A 24,093-nucleotide genomic window follows, 5' to 3' on the forward strand; every position below is an offset into this window, starting at 1 on the left:
GAGGGAGAACATAAATCTAATCAGAACCAATTCAACAAAAACATGTAACATGACACCTTCTCCATTTGGGACACGTCAATTGTGATGTAGCTACTAGGGGTAGTCAGACAAATGTTTCGATTTGACTTTTTAAACATTTTTCTTTTATTTGTTACGATCACTGTTATAGTTGTCGCCTCCCAACCCGAAGGTTAAGGGCTCAAACCTCAACCCTGACCATGTCAAAGTGTCCTTTAGCAAGATACTGAACCCTAATTTGTTCCCAATTAACCTGGCAGCAGCCACACAATAGTCTTTGAATGTGTGTGTGTGTGTGTGTGTATGCGTGGGTGATTGTGAGCCCCTGTAAAGCACCATATATATGATGTATGTGTGGATAAAATTCCACTTCAATTTGGGGGCTATACAGGGTTATACATAAATAACCATAATGTGTGAAAGTTTGAAGAATATTCTTTGAAAATGTAATACACAGCTATCAAATTGACATTTAAGCTCAGCATTCTTTGTCAATTTGGATCGGAAATTGAGAAAAAAAAAATCAATATTTTTTTCAGAATCTTGCTTTGACATTATTTGATCTGAAAGTTTGAAGGAGAAATCTGAGTCACTGCCAACGGACAAAAAGAAAAAAAAGCGCAAATTTGGGCGAAAGCTAATTACCAACATGTTAGTTAATCCAACTACAAATAGCAATAGCACAAGTCATTGTGTTTTGTTTTTTTAATCCTCTAAAGTGCATTACCCTACACAACAGAATCAGGCATGGCTGCAACCAGCGCGGCCCGGCCACAGTCTAAGGCCGCAAGTGTAAACAAGGCGGCACAGGCAGGAAGGTGTAACGACGGGGATGTTGTGGATGTAAGATGCAGGTCGCAGATAAAAGGCGTAATGACAACAAATGAGCCGGTATTATTACAGATGTGAAGGATAACGTGCTAAACGTGGGAGAGCGCCCGAGGGGGAGAGAGGCCTCGGCGGCGCTAGTTTGTTTGCCTCAGCAACAGGAAAAAGAAAAAAGAAAACAGCAGCCTGTAAATGGGATGGCGCCCATGCTGTTCCCAGGTTACCTCAGCTTGACCACATCGTGTCGTGCAGTGCTAATCACTTATTTACCTTCACGACAGCTTTAAGAGTTTCCCTAATAGAAAGATTTACGTTATCAATAGTCCCAGTCAAGAGATCCGCGTTTGAATTCCTTGTGTGTTTCTACATACTTATCCAATAAACATGATTTCGATTCGGATTCTTCTGTCGGCGCATCACTGCTCCATGTGCACATCCGGAGGTAGAGCTGGCGGGTAGGGGGAGGGGTCAACACTGGAGGTGGGGTTCACGTGAGAGGACGCAGCTCCTACATGTCTAAATCTTCAAGTGATCAGAGGCTTTGTATCCGAGGATACGAGGACTGACTCCTAAGCCCAAGAAAAATAAAGCCAAAGAGGGAGGAAATGTTGGCTTATCGCAGCTCAGGAACACACCGCAGTCCTCTCCCAGCCTCCCACACGGCTCCCCTGCTCCCAGAGGCGAGTTCAGCAGCACGTTATTATGCATTCCTTTGAAGCCAGGAAGAAATCTGATAAGATTTTCCTGTGTTTAAGTGTAGCTTACCTTATTAGTGCACATTATTATGTCACATGTTGGCAGGCTGACCAAAGAGCCAAAGAGTGAGAGCTGCGTGGGTCGAGAAGCTGCAGACAAACAGGAAGGATTATTTATCATTGAGCTCCATTTATGAGCATTACAAGTCCGAGCAGATTTCAACTTTGACTTCTGCTCCGATCTTCCTTCCGCTCAGCTAAACCTGGCCAACCTCGAGTTCTGCCACTCAAGTCTTGCCAGCGGAGTGGGCCAAGCCAGTAGTCGCCCCGAGGCAAGCTCTCAGGTTACTGTAAACCAACTGGTTTGTGAAAATTTAATTGAGAGTTTGTTTATGAATGTAATTCACCCAAGAACAACAAGAGCTGACACGCAGGCCTAGAAGCATGTCCTGCTTAATTATTATATCGCACACATCCTTTTTGTGCTGCTGTGCTCAAGTTCTGCAAACCGACGATGCTGCGACCTGCACAACCCACCGACCATTGAATGCTGGACAGGGAATGTCAAAAACTTTCATTGATCCTTGATCCTATCCCAAAAAATGTTTACAGCTCAAAATAAAGTATTTCAAACAAGGTCATGAACTAGGAAGGGTGGCCAGCATAGCAGGCAAATTAATAAGTGAATCATAATTTGGGGACTTGGATCAAATGGTGTGACATTACCAGAACTGGCGTTTTGCTTACATGGTAACAGTGGCACAAGTGCACTTTTGACAGTTTGACAATTATGAATAAAAAAAACATGTGGTAACACCAGTTGACGCATTTATTAAACAAAATAGGCCTATGTATGGAGCAGTGGCAAACGGTGACCTTTTAGAGAGGGCATGCTCGAGTGACACATATGTGAGCGCACAGAAGAATTTGGGGGTATTTTTATTAGTAATTTTAATATCAAATATTATTTAATTATTATTTTATACCACTGTGTCGGTAAAAAATTAAAGCGGAAATATTCAGGACTGACGTATGGTTGATGCACACACACTATAATGTAACCTGCAACTCCGTGGTGAGTGAAATGACACAATCACATGCCCCGAAATTTGCCAATTTACATGGGAATTTATAGTACTCTGAACTGGCTCGTGCCCACAAAGTGGGCTCAACCCGGGAGAAGAAAAACTGACATCGCAGCGGAGCGGCAAGTGATTTCAACCAACAATTTGGTAACCTGTGGACAGCCATTTATGTTTCTCGTTTATGTTTCTCGTTACGTTGTGGCTTGAAAGATACGGTCGGAATTCTTCCCCATTTTCGTGATGACTACTTCAGGAGTAGGACGACTACTTGATATTATATTCTTCTTTTCCTCAAAAGTTCTCAGGGAAAATGGCACTCATTAGCTGCTACAGCTTTTTCGCAAAAATAAAAGCGATATTGTACTATTTCGATAAAGTACAATTTCGACTTGCTGGTGTTTCCATTGAAGAGCATTTCGCTTCTGAGGCGCAATTCTCGTAATGTCTCGTCTCGCGGGATCTCGTAGTTCTGTAGGAGGTGCTCATGATGTTTACGGAAGACAGACGCCCGGAGTTGTTCATATTACTTTAAAAACATCTCCCTCCCCTTATTGGGCGGGTTCGGACATTTGGTGTTGGTGTGTGTGCGCGCACGCTTTGTGTTTTGGTGCGGACGGATGGATTTCAACGACGACGTGCACTGTTTGTCGCTCATTTGCTCGTTGCCTCTGGCAACGGCCATTTCTCATGGAATGGTATGGCTCCATACCTGAATCGCTTTGTGCTTAAAAAAACTTCTTATCCCCTCTGGAGGCAGCTCCGACACGAAAGCGAGTGGCCCTGTACTTCCTACGTCCTTTCCTCCGTGCCTGGGCGAGGGTCACATGACCCACTTCCCATCCACACCGCCGAAGTCTAAACCTACCCAAGTAGATTTCAAATTTGTGGGAAACATATATATATATATATATATATATATATATATATATACACACACACACACACACAAAATGAAATTCGTATGACGTAATCACACATTTCATTCCTGTGTAGCTTCCTGTCCAAGACGGTTAGAACTGCCTCTGGCCACAGCTGCCAGCTCTTATTCATACCTACATCACAGGACACATCAATCTTTACAGAGGAGTTGATTCCTGGGCAGCTTAGGCTGACCAGCCAGGGTAAACAGGGTTTGATGAATGGGAGTCAAGGTGTGCAGTCACCTGGAGCCACTGGGCCGTCTGTGTTTTCACAGCTGTAGGCGGCTTTTTCATGTTGGCCTGATATGTCGGCCTGCTGCGAGTAACAGCTGGAAAATACACCTTCAAACACAAGCGTTGGTGGAATCAGGCCAGGGGTGGCACGGGCCGCCTCCTAGGCGGGAAACGAGACAGTCGGTGCCAAAAGAGGAAAGATTAACAAATATTGTATTACAGTATTTCAAGTTTTTGACCCATGGGTATGTTGTTTATCATTGTGGTCATATTAACATATGTGTTACAGTTTTTTTAGGTATGTGTGATGCCTAAAAAAAATCCAAATTGTTTCGAACAACGGTGGGCGGGTGCAAGGGTCTGCATTATATGTGAGAACAGCTCCATGATTAAACAACCCCAAAAAAGTGCTTGTCCATGCAAGAGAACAATCAAGCTCTGACCTTCCTGAGTTGACAAGAGGGCGGGTGAGAGGCTGGGTGGTATGGGGAGACATGGTGATGAAGTGCAGTCGGAGGTCTCAACAGCACCATAACAAGATATTTAGCTTCAAGATTCTTCCTGTACTTTGCTTTTTATTCTACTGCTTAATATTGAAGTTCTCAAGGTCAGCTGCTTTAAAAAAAAACAAAAAAACGGTAAGATTTGATTTTTACAGGTGTTAAAAACAAATAGAATTGTATTCGATTTAAAGAGCGGAACAGTAACCTTTTCTGTTTGATACAATTAACTGGAGACCCAGCCCCAATACACACACAAAAGGCACCCCCTTCCCATTGACTCCCATCTGTAGCCAAAGTAAGGTCTGCTGTGAGTTATGTCAGCTGGAGCGATTACCAGCGACGAGGCCAGCAGGATAATGAGCAACAGATGTAGGTCGATTACTCTTGCTCTGCCTTTCATTTCATCTTTTAGTATTTGTCGTGCTCCTCCAGCTCTCTCTTTCTGTTATTTAGCTGTCCCTCCTTTCACTCCACACACCTCACATTCTGTCTCTGCCTCTGTTGGCCACACACAGTTGTCTGGAACAAGGTGCGAGCAATCGTACCCCAGAGTAGAGCTGCACTACTGCTCACGGTGATTTGGTAAGACAGGAGACATTTATTGAGTCTTTCGTGGACTCTTTACACATCACATCTTGGAGATATATTTGATGTAGCTGACGCTTTGCTTTTACTCGTATCATGGGCTTTGCTTGAACAGGTGAGGAAAATATATTAATTTAAGAGAGATGTATTGATAGCTTGTCAGAGATTTCAACACTAAAATTGTATCCTTGTGTCAGCGTAATGCACCAATTATTTTAACGAAGGACAACATTTTAAATGAAAGGAAAACCAGTATACCGCCACCTACAGGTGGTGTGATGTACAGCAACAGGAGTCTGGCCGAAAGCTCACCTCTCCCAGGAGCATTTGCAGAGTTCGTCCAAATGGATTCAGAGGCCTTTCCAAATAAGCGTGAGTGTTGTGCCAAAGCAGCTGGAAAAGCTGGCAAACCTGTTGCCAAAATGTGTTTGGGTCCTCTCCCAACAGGAGTCATCCAACAGCATCAAGTGTGACACTACAACAACACAAGCTCTGCGAACACAAAATCAGCCACGTAAAAAGAAGCCCAACTTCCTCGGTGAGTTTCGCCCTTGATCCGGTGTCAGGTTGCACCAGAAGCCCAACGCGCTACTCATCATCGTCGTCATCGTCATCATCACGTGTACTATTCCAGCATCCTTCAACTGCCAAACACCAATTAGAGTGTAAGTTCAGACAATAGACAAAACGAGTGTTGTGGAGCCAAAGGAAGTCAATTAATCATCAGCAGACAGCAACGATACTGAAAAGATACCGAATTTGCAGATGCAGGTTTAATATGTACATAGAAAATTGTATTTAAATTTTAATTGCGACTGGCCTTTTGAATCTGGCAGATGAAACGGCATCGCTTGTTCTAATGCGACGGTCTGAGTGAATACGGAGCCAGCTCAGCAGAGCTCGTGTCATGCTGCGGCTGCAATTTACATAAAAAATTAAGGAATCCATCTATATGGAGCCTGGCTCTGATGAGTCCGTTTAGTACTACCTCTTTTTCAAACTACTTTCAGGAGGAACTTTAATTTATTGGCTGCTTGGGAAAAAATGTGTTTCCACCAAAGCTTTGATTAGACACAACCGTTTGAAAGGAAGGTAAGATAACCGGTGGTACAGCTGAGCCTGTGGTTGGTGCACTTGCCTGTGACATAAGTGGATAGCTGGTGAGACTACATGAGTCTTATGCAATAGCATCACAAACCACATGGCCATATAGGCAAGCCCTTCCACGCTGACGGTGGTTGATCTCCAATTTGTGCGGATTTTTAAACAATGTTTCTCATATATATAAAAAAATACTTGTCATCCTGGTGAAAATCCTGAGTGGTTATCAGCGAAACGGAAAACAATTGCCACAGTGCCTGGTGACAAAATCAAACAGTCAAACTGATTATGAAATGGTTATTTTGCCACAACCAGCAACTTTGCGATGCTAACCGCAAGCTAAGCTAAGTACTCGTGAGGTCTGTCCATTTCGATGAGACGCCGTATGGCGATTGACCAACCACAGCCGTTGATGTCAAAATAACGCTAGCAGGAAAATTGACAGTTACGGTAAAATAATCACTGCCAACTGTTTATCGTCCAGTATAACTTCTGTCCATCCAGCGCCATTACAATGGTCAACTCCAAATCTCGTCACAACAATATAACAATGTTCACAATCACTTCTCTCATAATATGTCTATTAATAATATAAAAAAAAAACTTTAAAACTAAAATACATGGAGATGCTTATTTATAGACTGCCATTCTCTTTTGCTAGCAATCTTGATATGGCCACGTACAGTAGTTGCTGTCACTGCAAATGATGAATACATCTTTTACCCGGTTGAAACAGCCTAGCCAGCTACAGGCGTTGTTTAGCTAATCCTCACAATGTACAGTTTTGTTTTGTTTTTTAAGTTCGCCATGAACGTGAACATTCAAGACGTACAGTTTTCTGTCCTCTCCCCGCATCACGTAATGAAATCCCACTCGAGTAGCTCTGGACCAATCAGAGGATGGAAAATGCTGATGTTCCCCAAGGCCTTCCAGTTGGCTTTGTTTACGTTCTGTGTATTAAACTTGTAATCTGATTGGTTCCGATCCTTGTAAAAATAAAATGTCTATCGTGTTGTTTAAATTGTACGGTGCCTTCAATTTAGGGTCTAACACTTACATAGCAACACATGGAAGCTGAAATCTGATTGGACAAAAAAAAAAAAAAAAAGATAACCCACAAACAAATGCTAGATGCACAGCCAAGACACACACTATAAAATGAAAACAAATGAAGACTGTTGGGAAAAAATGCATACAATATTTTACAAATGTATACAAATATTCAGGTCATGGCTTTTGATATTTTGGCCTTTAGAGCCTTGAAAGATCTGACTGTTTTTTATCAGTGTCGCTATTATACAGGTGTCTACTTCAATGTATGAAAACATGAAACCGTTTTAAGTGGTCTTAATTTTAACATTATGGTGATTTTCAGTAGGTTTCTTTCAAGATATATGTTTTCCATTATAAAAAATATGTTTAATACACAATAATACAAGTGAATAAGGTGCAGTTTACATTCACAAAAGCAAATTATGTGCATCAGCTTCATGTGTCTTACCAAAATTCCAATATTGCAAGTTGTCATCACTTTTAAATTTGAGATATTGCAAGCATTTATTTATTTTTTTTACCAATCCCCCTTTTAAAATAAATCGAATAATATTTGAACAGTTTTTACTGGCGTCTGATTTCACAACTAGTTATCAGTTTGTTGCGTATACGTAATATTAAGTGATCGTACATTGATTTGGGTTCAGTCATAAAGGCCCTCCAACGAAAGCCATAAATTTGATGTGGCCTGTGACTAAAATTTGTTTGACACCACCGTTCTACAGTATTTGTGCCCTGTGGCAGAGTGGCAACCAGTCCAATGTCACCCACAACCCTAGTGAAGAGGTATAGAAATTCGATGGATGGTAATGCAAGCCAACATTGAGTCCAGGATGGAGGGTTCGAACCTCCTCAACCGGACAGGTTACAGCAAGGCAGAAACAATAGTATAGCTGATGTAAAGTCAACTTTTCACAGAAGGCTGCACAAAGCAGGAATAGCGGTATCTGTTGAGTACACACATCTGGATGGCCAAAATCATTTCAGTTATTTGTCAAATGGGATTTTGGTGGAAGTACAAATTGCCATGGTCCAAACACGCCATCGTAGCACCAAATGAGCACAGTCGGAGTGATCAAGATGAAATCTGGCACGCAGACTTTGGCTGATGCGGAAAAGGTCAGCAGCGGTTGCGGCTTTGGAGAGGAGAGGGGCGTACATGTGAGCGGCTTTGACGCTTCACTGACACATTGCTCAAAGTGCAGCGTCCACATCACTTTAACTATTCCTTTTCCTTTCTCCCCTCTGCTGTGAGAAAGACGTTTGTGAGTGTGGCCAGTGACTAAGCGGCCAGTTTTCATGGCGAGCAGAGAAATCATCCCTGTTATCGAAGGATGTTCAAAAGGCGAAAGGACTCTCCAGTGAAAGCTCAAATCCTCAGTGAGGCGAGCGAGGTCAGGGGGCCGCAAACGGACCAGGCCACTCGGCTTCTACCATGAGAGTCTACCTCCAGCACAACAACCCTCTCGCTCCAGATGCTTTGGCTATTATGTAGCGGCGTGGCATGATGCTCGGGGTGCATGTTAAAGGCACCCATAATAAGCAGTGGAGCACAAGTGGCTGAATAAGACACCGTAATGGGCCCGGACACTTGTCACGTTGCCTCTTGCTCACACAGAATGGGGCGTGTTGCCAAATGACCCGCTGCTTTTTCTTATTTATGTAACATAACTACGTAGTGGCTATTTGCATTCATACATGGGCTCCTGATCCGCTCAGCGTGAGGTGAACCTTGACAGCGTGTCAGTTGAGGTGCAACACAGTCAGGTGGATGTGACACATCGTGCCCAGCAGTGTGAGTGAGAGCTCAACACCTCTGGAATAGACTTCCCAAACCAAGGCGTTTGCACTGATTTACTGCGCACTAATTAGTGACACTGAAAGCAAATGTGCACGGATCGGCCAAAGCGTGCAACATTTGGGAAGGAGGTTCTTTCGGGCCTCCGAATGTTAAAGAGGAAAATTTGTCTTTGAAGGGAATTGCTGTGTTTGCTTTGTGGCTTCTTGTGTAGGTACCGCCTGTGCACTTTCGTCCTCCTAAGACCCAGCGTAACGTCTCAGTTCAGCGGACTCTACTTTCCATATTTTATAAATAGCCAGGAGAGAAATATTAATTATCCTTGTACAATTTACTGCACCGGCTGCTTTAACCTTTCAGCTTGGTGTTAAACACCGACATAACAAGGCATATCCATAGCAGCAAACATGATTTGTGACAGGAATACCTAATTCTTGTATTTAAATAGCTTTGGATGGCAATCTGCACATATTTAAATGCAACCCCCCCCACCTCCACTCCCCTTCCTCACTTGTCTTGGGGCCGTTGTTTAATATTCAGGGATGATTTTTTTTTTGTCCACATACATTTTGGTTTGTGTCACCTTAGATTAAATTATTACCGTTTTGCAGTCTTTCGGCGCCGGCCCGAGGCCCTTATTTACTAGAATCAATGGAACAGTAATGAAAATCCATTTTTCATCGTATCAGCCCCCACTGTCTTCTATTTAGTTAGCTGTGTCTAAGCAAGCAATTCATTGTGTGTAAATGGCACTGTGAGAAGAGGGCTGAACCATGCAAAGGGTTAACTTTGCCCAAAAAGTGACATGAGATCTGATTGTTGTCTAAGGCCAATCAGCAATATCAGGAGACAGAACACTGAAATTGACGAGTTCGACCCCATCACATGGCATCAATATGCGCGTGAAAGGCACAAAGCGTGTCATTGACGAAAACATACGCTGTTCCTTTAACATGTGAAAGAGGATTTGGCGTTGGAGCACTTCAATGTGGCATGGCGCCTGCCTTTCATATGCAATGTGTGAGGGGGCGGAGCCAGGAGGCAGAGTTCATTCTCTAGGTCACAGTATATAACAGCGAGGTAATATTGCACGCTCGCAATTTTGCATATTGAAATCTCTCCATCTCAGGAGCGCAGGGCGGCTGCCATACATATTTAAATGGCCTTGTTTATTGGCTTTGTTTGCAGCGGCGTGATGAAACGACACAACAGGAGGAAAGAGAATGCGCAAGGGCGAGCGAATGGGCGGGGTCACTCGAGGATGTGTCACTTCTGTCAACCTGGCTGCCACAAGCAAGGACGCGTTTGTTTCATCTGCGTCGGTTAGAGCAGTAAATTGCCTATAAAAAATGATTAACCTCTGCATCTCACTTTACTTAGTTCAGAATATGAATAATAATCCGAGTGAATTAGCATTCACATACGCTCCGCATTGTGCAAAGAGAGAAAATACCGTTTTATGGATGTTAACCTTGTGGACATTTCGACAAACGACCCACCAGAAGATTAAATTTAGTAGCGCTCGCTTTTGTCAGTAGTGGTGCACTGCCATACTTTAGGCAAATATAGCAAAATGTGCTTTAACGTGCGACTTGTAAATGGCTGTTGGCGTCATTTATCGTGAGAGAACACCGCACGCCGCCACACGCGTTTCTTTCCATCTCTTAGTATTCGCTACAGAATATCAAGAGGAGGCCGACATGTCACATGATACTATAGGTTCTTACACACCCAGATGAGATGACTTCACGGGCACATGAGCCCGTGTGTGCGCTTGCATGTGTGTGTGTGAGGCCAGCCCCTCCCAACCCTTCCTGTCTTGTGATAAAATTTAATAACTAAATAAAAATGTAAATAAAGATTTGCTTAAAACGTCCATGAAATAATTCTCTTGTTGCCTTCCTCCCCTCCATCTTCCAGCTAATATTGTGCGCGGAAAGAGAAGCGGGGGGGAGACTTACATCAAGCCATGCTGATGTGGCGTGTGACCTTTTGAAAGACGCTCGGTGAGGGTTGATTAAAGACGTATTAAATTTGTTTAAATAAACCTCCTTGTAATAGCACATCATTTGTAAGAAGCTATTAGTGGAACGCTGGGGACAAAAAAACGCTGGGGTACTCTGTTATTTGCATGAAAAGGGGCCACAAGGATCTTTTTTGTATGAGCTGCGACGAGAGAGGCTTGACACTTCTATAATTTCAGGCACCCCTTGGCGCTGTTACAACACACTGATCGAACTTGCAGGGAAGGAGATGGAACTCATGTCATTAAAAAGAAAAAAATGTCCGTTTGACAGAGACGCTGCCGAGCAGGCCCACCTCCCCAATGGTGACCCGAGCGCAGGTCTTACCACCTTTAAAGTGAGCGATTACCATTGCTGGCGACCAAGCACATAAACTCAATTTGGACAAATGCGTTCAAATATCCTCACAAGTAAGTTTGAACATATTGTAACGCAAACACGTTCCAACGTACTTGTATGCAAACGGTGACAAAAAATAGCATATTTTGCCCACAATGCCACGGGGTATTGCTTAGGCATGTGCCTCTTTTTGCATTTGGCCCATATCATACCAAAACCTTTAAAAAATAAAAAGTAAAAGGCATTGTTCGTAACATTTATGATTTATTATTTTGGCTGCAGTGTATGATTTAGGTTTGGCATTTTTTCCAATCGCGCAACAGGGTATTGATTTGTGCAATAAATACCCTTTAGCAAGGATGTTCAAACGTACCCGCAAGAATGTTCGAGTGTATTTGCAAGTATGTTCAAAGGTATTTGCGAGAATGTTCGAACATATTTAAATAGAGAAGGGTACTTGAGAACCACTGTTCGAAGTAATTCCGGGTCATCTTACTCGGATAGGACAGGAAATTTCCGAATCCGAACAAGCCCTTTTCGTTTTTTCTTCCCTCCAACTATAGGGTTTTTTTTCAAGGTGGGGAATCTTAGTACAACCTATAAGGCGGACATCACAAGTTGTCTTTTTACCCAGTCTTGTTAAGGGCCCCACCCCCAAAAAAAAGTTCAGGCTTGTTTTGTTTTAAACATGCATCAGCAAAAGTCAAAATAAATTGATGGATTCCAGATTTGAAGAAACATACTTTCACAAACAACTTGGCTCATTTATAGTTTTTTTTTTTTTTTTGTGTGTTGCTTTTGGGCTCCTGTTGGTTTGATCCGGGAGGAGTTTGACTGCAGTTTCACAGGCGGGAGTGAAGTGGAGCGAGCTCAGCTTTTTGCAGACGAACGTCTGAGACCACCATCAAGCGGCAGGATGCTCAGCGGAGCGTGAGGCTGAAACTCAATGCACTGACAGGCAAACAACTTTGGGGGAATTTGTGGAAGTTAAAAAGAAACACTTTTCAAGTTGGGGGCAACTTGCAGCTCAACATAACACAGGAGCAATATTGTATCATTAAAGATGAAATAGGTGTAATAGAGACACAATAATGATGAAAGAGCAGGACAGCAAGTTGTATTCCACTTTCCAAAATGTCGAAACTTTTTCAAGTTAAAAAGCCCGATTATGAAATGAACCCACGTTTCACAAATGTGTCACGCTCAGGTTGCATAACATCTGCGTCAGCATCATGCAAGATGTCAATTAAGACATTAAGGCTGAGAACATCTTATTAACCTAATTGCCACAAATATGTATTTTTATGTGAAAAAAAAAAAAAGTTTTGCAAAGTTTTGAACTTGCACTGTACTGCAGCGTCGGTCCGGATGGCCCAATGGAACTCGAGAACGCAGAGATGACAAAAAGTGAGGAGGCTGCAAGAAACCTCGACAGACCGAAACGACTGCCAGAAAGCTCCTGCTAACTCGACAATACGCAAGCGTTCCACCACACAGGAAGAAGGTTCGGGTTGGGTGAAGGCCTAACTGCAATGCTACAGGAAGTATGGCCTGCAACTACCTTTCACACAGAACGAGGGCCACCTGGAGCAGTGAGGTGTGAAACTAAAAGAGGTGAGATGATTGAAGACAGAGGAATAAACTGCAGGTGATGAGTTGTATTTGTGGACGTGTGGCATTCCGCTTTGAAACTGCGTACATGAACACAAACGTGGCCTGGAGCTACGTATTTATTTTTTTAACTGCACTAATTCATGCACACATCTAATTCCTTGGCAACTGTGGAGCCAGAATATTAAAGTGATGTATTTCCTGTCTATGGTGATGCTGCGCTCCTAATCTTAAATGTGCGGTGTAGCCGAACATGAAATGGAAATTTCCCGCAAACTATGTTTGTCAGCGAGTGTCGCCTGCGCAATGGGCTTACATGCATCCTCGCCGACCCACACACCGCGAGGTGTGTGTACGTGTTGTATTTTTCTATTTGCATTCAGTGAGGGCGCGCGCAATGGCCAATTGGTCACACACAATAGACAGACACAACCATGCACATATCTTTCTATTCACATTCAATTCCCTTGTCAGGGCGTGTGTGTGTGGTGTTATGTGCCAAAGACATTTCTCTCTCTTTTTTTGCGACAAAAAGTAAGAATCTATTGATATTTATATATATATTTATATAGGGATATAGAAAAAGCTTAGGCTAGGCAAAGGTCATTTCAGGAAATGTAACTTGGCCCTGACTTACAATTTCAATCTGCTCGTCATTGAAACGCTCAAGGATTATTATTGTATGTCAGGATTGTCCAACTCATTTTTGATTGCGGGCCACATCAGTTATGGGTGTTCTCCCAGGGCTGGTTAGAAAAACCATATAAACACTCATCATATTACCACATAATTGCCACAATATTTGATTAACATCATTTTACTAACAAACTGAAGACTCGTAACTTGCTCTGAAATCAGACTACAAGTTAAATCGTGCCACATAAATATTTAAGCAGATAACTTTTGTACAATTTATCAAAAGGGCTCAAGAAACAGTTCCTAATAAGTTAACTATTTGACTGCCAAAAACGTTAAATAACGTTTAGTAAAATTCTATGGAGGAGTGCCAAAGACGTTAAAAGACGTTTGTTTCAAAACAGAGGTGAAACTAACCATTTTCTATTGTTGATTACTGAAAAACGGAATAAGGTAGAAACAAACTTTTTTTTCTGATGAAAGATGAGAGTCCAATCTTTCATTTGTTAGTATGTGTGTTTGCATAGTCCAAACACATAATTTTCTGTGGACCTTGAAAGATCAGTCAAAATGCTTAAATCGGCTGGCACCCACGGCATCCCTTTTCTGAAAACGTCTGGCAGTCAAAGAGTTAAAAGCAGGGAGTTCGGCTCCAAGATTGTTCAATTCTTACCCCTTTATGGCTCTGTTCGATTTTGGCTGAAAATACTATTATCAGTGTGTGTTTGACGTTAAGATCCCCCCCGTGTGGAGTTTATGAGAGCCGCACAAAGAGCTAACTTCACTGCCTTGACCAATCAAGGTATATTATCTCAGTATCGTCAATCGTGACTTCCAGAGGTCAGAGTTACATGTTGTCCTGATGGGAGTTGCTTTCATCTCATTGTTGATGATTATGACAACGTGATGCAGATGAATCTTTGAGTAGCACTCAGAGATCATTTTTAAATTGCATTCTTACCAATAAATGTGCATGTAGCGCTTCTCCCAGACTTATTTGCTACAACTGTATGCTATACACGGTTGCATTTTCACCAGAGAGACAGAAAAAAAAAAAACGTGAAAACGCCACGGCAAAATCAATAGTTAGGCACGCTTTGTGAGTGGCAACACAAAATGGTCCCCGGTGGCTTCACTTTTCACTATGGCGAGTAAGCGGCATTGTTAATCCATTTATATACAGTATAAGACTAAGACTAACAGCCGCAGTTTATTTACCTTATTCTACTATATGTGCATATTAGTTTAGCATCGTTATTTGGGCTCTGAACATTTAGGCTAAACCAGTACCACCTTGAAAATTACCAGGCTCTCCAAGTACTATGATCATTAAAATACATTACCATATTATTAGTATGGGATTTTTTTTAATAGGTTTTAGGTGAACTGATGAATACACACACGCTCGCACGCACGCACACACACACACGCACATACACATACAAAAAAAAAAATATATATATATATATATATATAAAATAATAATAAAAAAGGAGAGCAATGATGACATGTCAAATCGAATGAACAATACTGAGCTCTCCTTAGAAAGAAAAGAAAAAAATTAAAAATACATTACCATAGAAGGCATAAATGTTCGTTAAAAATGAGGCTGGTTATTTACTTATTTTTAAAGAAAAAGCATATTTACCATAACCCGCTCTAATGTGATGCACAATTTCAACAATAACCATGCGTTTAAATATTGTGGGATAAAGCTGCATTTTAATTAAGGATGAATTCAAATGTATTGCATAAAAGGTAAATTACTGTAAATGTTTGAAAACAAACACTTCCAAAAGAGTAAATGCAAATGTATTGTACTTAAATGTTGTCATCAAGCCGCGTCACGTTGGTGCCACCCAGTAAGCGAGGCTAAAGGTAACGTTTCCTGCTTTTACAGGATGACACTTATCCGGCATGCGGACATATGGACAGTTTACATCCCAGCAAACAAGAAGGAAGTGATGCGTTTATGCTGTGTAAACTTCTGGTGAGCATACAGGAGATGCTGCAGCTGGTTCAAGTTTACCTGATAGATATAAACCATGACCAAACACGATTAGACAGTGGCGAGGATACAAACACGCAGCCTCAACTCGGCTTTCTTTGTCACTGCAGCACATTCCCCTCCTCTTGACACCTTTATATTTGTGTCTCAGAGATGGCCTTGAGTACATCCCTTTGCACTCACCTTTCCACTGTGCATGTTCTGAAAAATACTCCAAAAGGATCTGATGGTGTAAGACAGTGAGCACCATCTTTGAGTGTCCAAAAAGGCGCTATATAAATGTAATGCATTATTATTATTATTATTAGCGTGGCATACATAAAATGACATAGAAATATGGCAAAACTCAAAGGCATAACATCCTGGGCCCTATTTCCATAGATATACACCTCATGCTTATTTTCATGCCGGAACAAGTCTAGTTTGGTAATTTAACAGACTACGTTGTGCCTCGCTGAGCTATTTGTTTTCTTCTGTTCTTTGTTGTCTGATGCAGTGGAACAACACCGGTCCACCTCTGATTTGATTAGTTTGAAACTTTTTTTTTCCCCTAGAGGAAATATGGAAATAGAAATCATAAGACCTTTATTAAGCCTACAGACAATTGTAAGTAACATGATTACATTATCTTTATAAAAGGCAGCTAGTATACTGGCTCTCATTAGAGAGACTGGAGAGATCTGTACACTGGGTCTTGCCTGTGAAGACTGTATTTCTATTAGTTAGAGGTATCTAAATTTGGTGAAAACATCCAATTGTAACATTGAGATAAGTTCAAAAATCAGTCCGAGTCATTGAGGTGGCCATAGCCAATACAAGCATGCGTAAGATGAAAGAAAATGGCAGCAGGTGACGACAGAAACATAAAATATCCGAAACCAATTGTGTTTTTTTTTTGTTTTTTTGGAGAGCTCAGTATTGTTCATTCGGTAATTTTACCGATTTGACATGTCATCATCATTGCTCTTTTTTTTTTTTTTGTATGTGGGTGAGAATGTGTATGTGCGTGCGAGTGTGTGTGTATTCATTAGTTCACCTAAAACCTATTAAAAAATCCCATACCGTTCACCTAAACCGAACACTTCCAGCCAGAGTCATGAGGCCGTCAGGAGACCCGAGGAAGGACCAAAGAAAAGAAAGGAAAGTGAAATCCACCACCGACCAGACACCACCCACCAGGCCACCAACCAGAGTCCTTCACCAACCCCGAAAACAATTGTAAGTGATATCAGTAACAACAAGGTCTAAGTTAAGCTCATAAACATGAGCATAAGCTCCACGAGAAAATGAAAAACACTTTTCAGCAAAGAGAACAAGAAGGCCATGTTGGAATTTCTTGGAAAAGTGCAGAGAAGAGCTGTGAATTGATGAGACTAAAATTAACCTTTACCAATATGGAAAGGTTAAAGCTTTTAAAGAAAAAGTATCTGCTCGTGATCCCAAACATACGTACAAGTTCATCTTAGAAACAGTGGAGGTAATGTCAGGGATAGCGTTTGCATGGCTTCTTCTGGAACGGGCTCATTAATCTTCATCGGTGAAACCCACGACGGCAGCAGCAAAATTAACTCACAAGTCTACAGAAACATTTTGTGTGCCAGTTTTAATGAAAGATGCGGACAAACTGATTGGAAGAGGGTTTATCGTGCACCAAGATAATGACGCAAAACAGTCTGCCATAACAACGAACGAGTTAATCAAGGAAAACATGTATTTAAGCTGACCAAGTCCATTTACAAATTTAAATCCTATAGAGCATGTATATTAGCTGTTAAGAAGACACCAAAAGAAGCAAACCCCTAAATAAACAAAAACTGAATGAGGCCTGGATAAACATCACACAAATAATGTAAAACAGTGGTGAAGTTATTACAAGTAAAATTTGCTTGAGGCAAAAACCAAATAAAAACCAAATATCAAAATTTATAGAAACATGGTCTACGTATATAGAATTTTTTAACCTAATTCTGGTTACTTAATTCTGTCTGTTAGCGAGAGCCACTACATCGTGATAACTTACATTGATGTTTCTGCATTTGGCAATTTATTATTATATTATATTATTAGTATGGGATTTTTTTTAATGGGCTTTAGGTGAACTGATGAATACACACACACTCGCACGCATGCACGCACACACACACGCACATACACATACTCACCCACAAAAAAAAAATAAATAAATAAAAAAAAAATATATATATATATATATATATATATATATATATATATATATGTGTGTGTATATGTATATATATTTAAAAATAATAATAATAATAAAAAAAACATTTATAAAAAAAAATTAATTTATTTGGTTTTTTTTTAAAAAAGGAGAGCAATGATGATGTCAAATCGAATGAACAATACTGAGCTCTCCTGGAAAAAAAAAAAAAAAAAAAAAAAAGTAAAATTTGCAACTATAAATATTAAGTCACATTCACTTTAATCTGTTCCAAAATGTGTGTGTACTTAAAAAGGTGGTGTTTTACAGGTAACACTGCCTTCTAAGTTCTTATCTAAGCTGTTTATACAATCCAGAAATAAATATCTGAAATAAAAGTGGAAATGTTGATCTCTTGTCTTCTATTCATCTTTTCATGTCAAACCCATTGTTTCGGGCAACAGCAAAAATTGCCCTCACTGTTTCGGCACTGTTTCAATTGAAGAAAGCATTTTACTGTATTGTAATATATTGCATATAAGGATAGTAAAAATTAAAAAAAATACAGTAAAATGTGTATTCACCCAACTTGCCTTGTTCTTTATCTCATGCCATTACACTCAGTTCTTAATTTTTTTTCCAGCTTATTGTTGAGAAATATTATTCTGAAAGTGTGTACCTATTTCCTATGTCTGTCATTTTTTATTTATTTTTGCCTTCACACACTGTGTGACGGCATCACAAAACAATCCAAAGTAAAAGACACACTTGTGGAGTTCATTATTCTGATGCTTAATTAATATATTAATATATAAGTTTTGCGCAACTTTAGAATCCTATTGTTCCCCAAAAAAGTGTCATTCAATAACATTTTCCAGGTGCGGCTGCTTTTAACTTACCACCGTATAATGTCAACACATTATGTCATGACAACAATAATACCTTAAATGCAGGTAGGCTGCTGCCTAAATTTCACTTTTGTTCATTGATTATCAAAAAAATAAATAAATAAAATACTTTTTTTTTTTTTTTTTTACATTTAAAACTTGCTTTCATTCAGAGCTCCCACACTAATGTAATTCTATTCGGAGGAGAGCACACACACATAAGACACACACAAACTGAGACAGCGTAGAGTTATAAATAATTGGAAATACTGTACAAAGTATGTGGGAAGAACAATGCATCCAATGTGTGTTTGGGGGATGAGAAAAGGAGTGAAGAGTAGAGTGTAGCCCCACCTACAGGCAAAGGGATCCACCCTGTCTTCCTCTCTCGCACATGCACGCGCACACACACACACACACACACAGCTTATCAGGTGTTTTCAGTCATTCCATTTCACGTACAGGGAACAATCAATTCATGTTTAGCATTGAAATAAAATCACGGCATCATTTCACATTTAATGTGCCTTTTCGGGTTTAATACCAACAGAGATGTGCTGCAAAACAGTCACGTTATGATGATAGTTTGAAGTTGCAATCTTGCCTTATAAAATATTATCAATATAAAAATAAGAATGTGGTTTTTTTTTTTATTCAAGGCCTTCATGGTGAGCAAGTTACTGATCCAGATGCAAATAAGTGTGGAAGAGAAAGATTAAATCCCTTGCTTAATTAAATGAAAACTTGACTAATCAGCTGGAGCTGACGATCCCTTCACCACCCAATGAGTCCGACTTCGATATACTCAAGATTGGAAAATAGCAGAGGGCGCCAGTGTGAGTCTGGTTCTCCTCCACCTTCAAACTGTTTTAGGCAGGAGGCCAGTTGGTGCTCCTCCATCATCACGTTGGCTTAAGTGCACTCTGAAGGAAGTCGGTCCCGCAGTCTGCTAACCAGGAAGCGTCATCATCCACTTGCTTACTTTGTTTGCTTTGTTATCTCAAAGGCGGCATATCACCTTTAACTTCAAAAATTCCCCAAAAGACTTTCAGGCGTCATCTACTGTATGCGCTACACCCCGACAGCGAGTACCTCAGCTGGGATGTCGTCAGCTGATCCTCTCTGGGCAGGAAGTGAAGCCAACATTGCAGAACAGGGCAGTAATTAAAGGCCGAGCCTCTGCCTGACAGCAAATCAATGCCGTTTTTCCGCGTTATCAATTAAAGACGTGTAATTACATGCGTGGAGAATCGCCAGAACCAGATCCACCTCCCGGCACACTTTGACCCCAGCACCTGCATTGACGAATGGAGGTGTGGCCAGCTGGGTTTTAACCATCCGCATGCAACTTGTTCGTAGACTCAACACTGTTCCCCCCCGCTCTCTCTCGCAAACTACCGCCTCTTACGCCCTGCAGCCTCCCATCAGCACCTGGGAAAATGGATTTGAAACGAGGGCAGACATCTACCCCCGCCACACACACACAGCGCCGGATGAACAGATGGAGGCTTCTGCAACGATTATGACCACATTACCTGTGAGTGCTTTGACGAACAGGAACAATACAGGCGGTGCTAATAAAGCCCAATCAAACATGATGACTCGTTAATGCGCCTCGCTTCTTTGTCCCCACACGACAGAGTCTCGGCCGCTATTTAGTTCTCATCAAGCGGGCCTGTGAAACAGCAAGCTTACCGTCCTTGTCCTCTCTCTTCTTTTGTTTAAGTGTCAGGGCTCAGTGTTGTCCCTCCGGGACTTTCACTCTCTGCATGCCTCCGTCTTGTTTAACCAATTGAGTTTGAATCATCCTGCAGTGTCTGTCTTTTATTGGCCAAATGCATCTCAAGAACAAACATAACTTTACTAAATTCCTTTTCCTGACTAGAGTGACTAGAGCGGGGTACAACTTGGACTGCTTGCAAACAGACTTAGCCAATACTGTAAAAATTAGTCAGATTCAGATCTTTCTTTTTTCTTATGTGCAGGTCAATGCAAGAGATCCATGCTTTGACATGAATGGGTCTTCTATCCAAATGTTTCAAACATTTTGATTGGATTTAGTAAAAATGCGCAAAACGAACATGAGACTTGGGCCTGATTTCATGTCATATTAATTTGTGAATAATGTGAGGAGAGGAGACTGTGCCATGAGATGACGTCATAAAACTAGAGTGTCTCTCTTGCTGACTGTCAACAGAAGAAGAATCTTCTATTTATTTGTTCCCCAAAAACATACCTTACTTTATTCTCCGCCGCCATTATTTGTGATTTGGTATCCGATCCCGCTATCTTTTATTGGCAACAAAATGTTTTAATAGCCAAAATTAGCATTTTCCTTTGATATACATGCTGAAAAATCCACCCCTTCAAGCGTAAAAACGTTTTTACAAAATTAGGTGGAAGTCAGCCTTAAACATTTCTTGACAAATATTATTTTATATGTGCCCTCACTAGTCTAAACATGACATTCTGATTAGTATTACATTTGTGGAATATGAGTTAAGTAGCAAAATCCAGCTGTTTTTATCCATCTCAGGGGGCAGCCATGTTGACACTTGCTGTCGACTGAAGATGACATCACAGTTGCTCAGGGCTCAGGCAATGACCAATCACAGCTCTCCTGTTTTCTGAAGCTGAGACGTGATTGGTTGTTACCTGAGACCTGAGCAACATTGACGTCATCTGACACAGCAAGTGGCAAAATGGCCGCCCCCTGAGATGGATAAAAACAGCTGGATTTTGCTGCTTAACTCATATTCCGCTAAAGCAATATTAACCAGAATGCAATATTTAAAATAGTTGGGCTGAGTTTGAGTTTATTTGAACATGAAAGAGTAAAAACAAAACAAAAACAATAACAGTAATAAACATACAACAAAATAAAATAGCTACAAAACAAGCAAAATTCAACAAAGCGCACCTAACAACGATTTTCCATGTTCAAAAGGGGGTGGGAAGAAATCGCAAGACTTATTAAATCCCCTGCCTTCTCCATATTTTCTTAGTTTAGGGCTGCATAGAACATATTGTAAAAAAAGAAAAATGGGTTTACTTCCCCTTCAAGGTCTTTTTTCTAGCATTTCCATCCATCATCTACCGCTTATCCGAGGTTGGGTCGCGGGGCAGCAGCTTTAGCAGGGAAGCCCAGACTTCCCTTCTCCCCAGCCACTTCAACCAGCTTTTCTGATGGGATCCCAAGGAGTTCCCAGGCCAGCCGAGAGACATATCTCCACCTGGGGGTCTCTTGCCAGTGAGACATGCCCGGAACACCTCGCCAGGGAGGCGTCTAGGAGGCATCCGAACCAGATGCCCGAGCCACCTCAACGCGGAGGAGTAGCTCTAGTATTTCCATTCATGTTTAGTTTCACAATTCTTGAAAATTTGAATAAAAATAGTCAAATGGAATCCCACTTACATAAACCCTCGAGGGTGAAGTAAATAATGTTAGCTCATTTATTAAAAAGCCTCATCCATTATAAGAATCTTGTGTTTTACAAGCAGCTAAAAAATAAATAAATAAATGTTTCAATTAACATTTCATTCATTAGTCCTGAAATTCCCCTGGCTGTTTTTAAATGTATGTGTTTGTATCTTTTATTTTTGCCAAACTTTTTTTTATTTGCTTTAAATAATTTTACCTTGGTGGTTTGTCTTTGTTTAAAGGAAAAAATTTGACATATGTTTTAAGTGAAAGTATGCAATATGTTGGTGGTGCTGGTTCAAAAAAGATTGTCCTGCTACTCGACACTACTGAATCATTATTATTACCACTATATTTACCATTACTAATGTCTCCCTAAAGGGATTAACATGGTATATCTACATAACTATTAAAGGTCTTGAATGAGGAAAATGTTGACTTTATATATTATGTTAGCTCTTGTGCTTCCTCAGCTGTGGGGGCTCAACTGTGTTCCACTCTTAATGCAATTCCAACTGGGAAGGAACCTATAACATCCCAGTCCTGATTCCTTTAGGAATGCCTGAAAGGTATGGGGAAGATTCAGATAGCAGGAAGTCTGTAAGCATGCAGAGGGTGCTTGCATGGGCGATTAAAGTGCATCTTCACTCACAACATAAACCTACAAATACATATTTTCATTTATAACAAATAAGATAACGTGTGCGCACACAGGGCCTTTGAAGTCGGAGCTGATGCCTTACAAGAGGATTTGGATCCTTGTCTCATCAACTCGTGCTTCCCAGGTGCAGAAGCGCTTTATGTCTTTTATCACACACCATAAACCTCTGCAAACAAAATGTGATTTGTTCTTTATTCTCCAAAGCGCCTGAAGTAGGGTTTTTTCTCTCTCTCTCTCTCTCTCTCTCTTTCTCCTGATACTTTGATTATCCTTTAGTCTGTACGACAACTGAATGGATTGGCTCGTTTGCTCACAAAGGAAAAAAAAAAAGTGAAATTTTCTTAGATCTGAGTCAAACGGTTGAATGGCTCTTTTTAAAAGTCCGCAACATGTTTATTTTCAAAGCATCCTCCACAGTAGGTTGTGTTTGACACTGATCGAGCATAATCATCAGAGATCTCTCTCGCACACATATACTGTACACACACACACACACTCACAAAACCACCCCAACCCCCTCCAGTGCAAGTGGAGCTAACCACTCCAGGGAGCTGGAGACTCAATTAATGACATACAGTACATGCAGCACTTGAAAGATGTCAGGAAGAAAGAAAAACACAAGTGCACAAACCCACATTAAAGAGCCGTCCACACACAACTATATAGGCTAAAGTCTCCACCTCTGGGAAAAACGGAAAGTTTTCTAGATTCTTTACCAATGCAAACACACACAACATAAAGTGTCCTTTGCGTAACAAAAAGTATAACCTATGAACTCAAGTCCTGCCGTTGGCTATTTGGCTATGGGCATCGTTCCTCTGTATTAATAAAACTGACCACAGAGTTAGCTAAAGTCTTTTTTCTTCTTTTACAGTCACTCATTCTATAATTTTTGTTTGCACTGACCGTAAAATATCATGAATAACACAGAGGTCTATTACAGTTTTGAAATTTTTATTATAGTTAGTTGTTTTTTTTTGCTTTGAGTTTTGTTTATTGAATTTAGTTAATTGATTAGTTTTCGCGGCAGCTGTTTGTTTTTAAATGCTTACTTTAAGTTTAGTTATAGAAAATGTATATTACTTGTGTGCAAGATTTTCAAAACAACATTATTTGTAGTAATAATTCATTTAAAATATGGCAACCATCCCTCCGCAAAATCCAATACTTTGCTCAACTCTGTCCAGAGACTTTAAATTACAGGAAGTTTAGTGCTTAATACAGCAGCTAAACATGAGTGTACTATTTTTTATATACTCTACAATTTTTTTTTTTCAAACATGAACCAAAAAAGGAACACGCTTCTTTTTTTTTTTTTTTTTTCAGGAGAGCTCAGTATTGTTCATTCGATTTGACATCATCATTGCTCTCCTTTTTTTTTTTTTTTTTAAAAATCCAACAAATCAATTAAAAAAAATTTAATAAATGTTTATTTTTTTTTATTTATTTTTTTTTAAATACATATACATATATATATACACATAGGAACACGCTTCTTACCAAGTGTTGCATTTTGGGCTGAGCT

At 40.6% G+C, this 24,093-nt stretch overlaps 1 long non-coding RNA gene across 3 annotated transcripts in view; it reads right to left on the bottom strand.

Annotated features, from left to right (window-relative positions):
• The window catches only part of LOC144057484 (uncharacterized), a 196,315-nt gene that overhangs the window by 65,889 nt on the left and 106,333 nt on the right, over window positions 1-24,093 (bottom strand). The window contains exon 6 of one of the 3 annotated variants that reach the window (XR_013295270.1): window positions 1,606-1,691. The exons of the other annotated variants lie outside the window; for them this stretch is intronic. This is a non-coding gene — a long non-coding RNA (uncharacterized LOC144057484). Of the gene's footprint in view, window positions 1-1,605; window positions 1,692-24,093 lie in introns of those variants that run through there. 3 annotated transcript variants of the gene reach the window in all.

The sequence above is a fragment of the Vanacampus margaritifer genome, chromosome 1 (assembly GCF_051991255.1).
Source record: "Vanacampus margaritifer isolate UIUO_Vmar chromosome 1, RoL_Vmar_1.0, whole genome shotgun sequence".
Classification (NCBI taxonomy): domain Eukaryota; kingdom Metazoa; phylum Chordata; class Actinopteri; order Syngnathiformes; family Syngnathidae; genus Vanacampus; species Vanacampus margaritifer.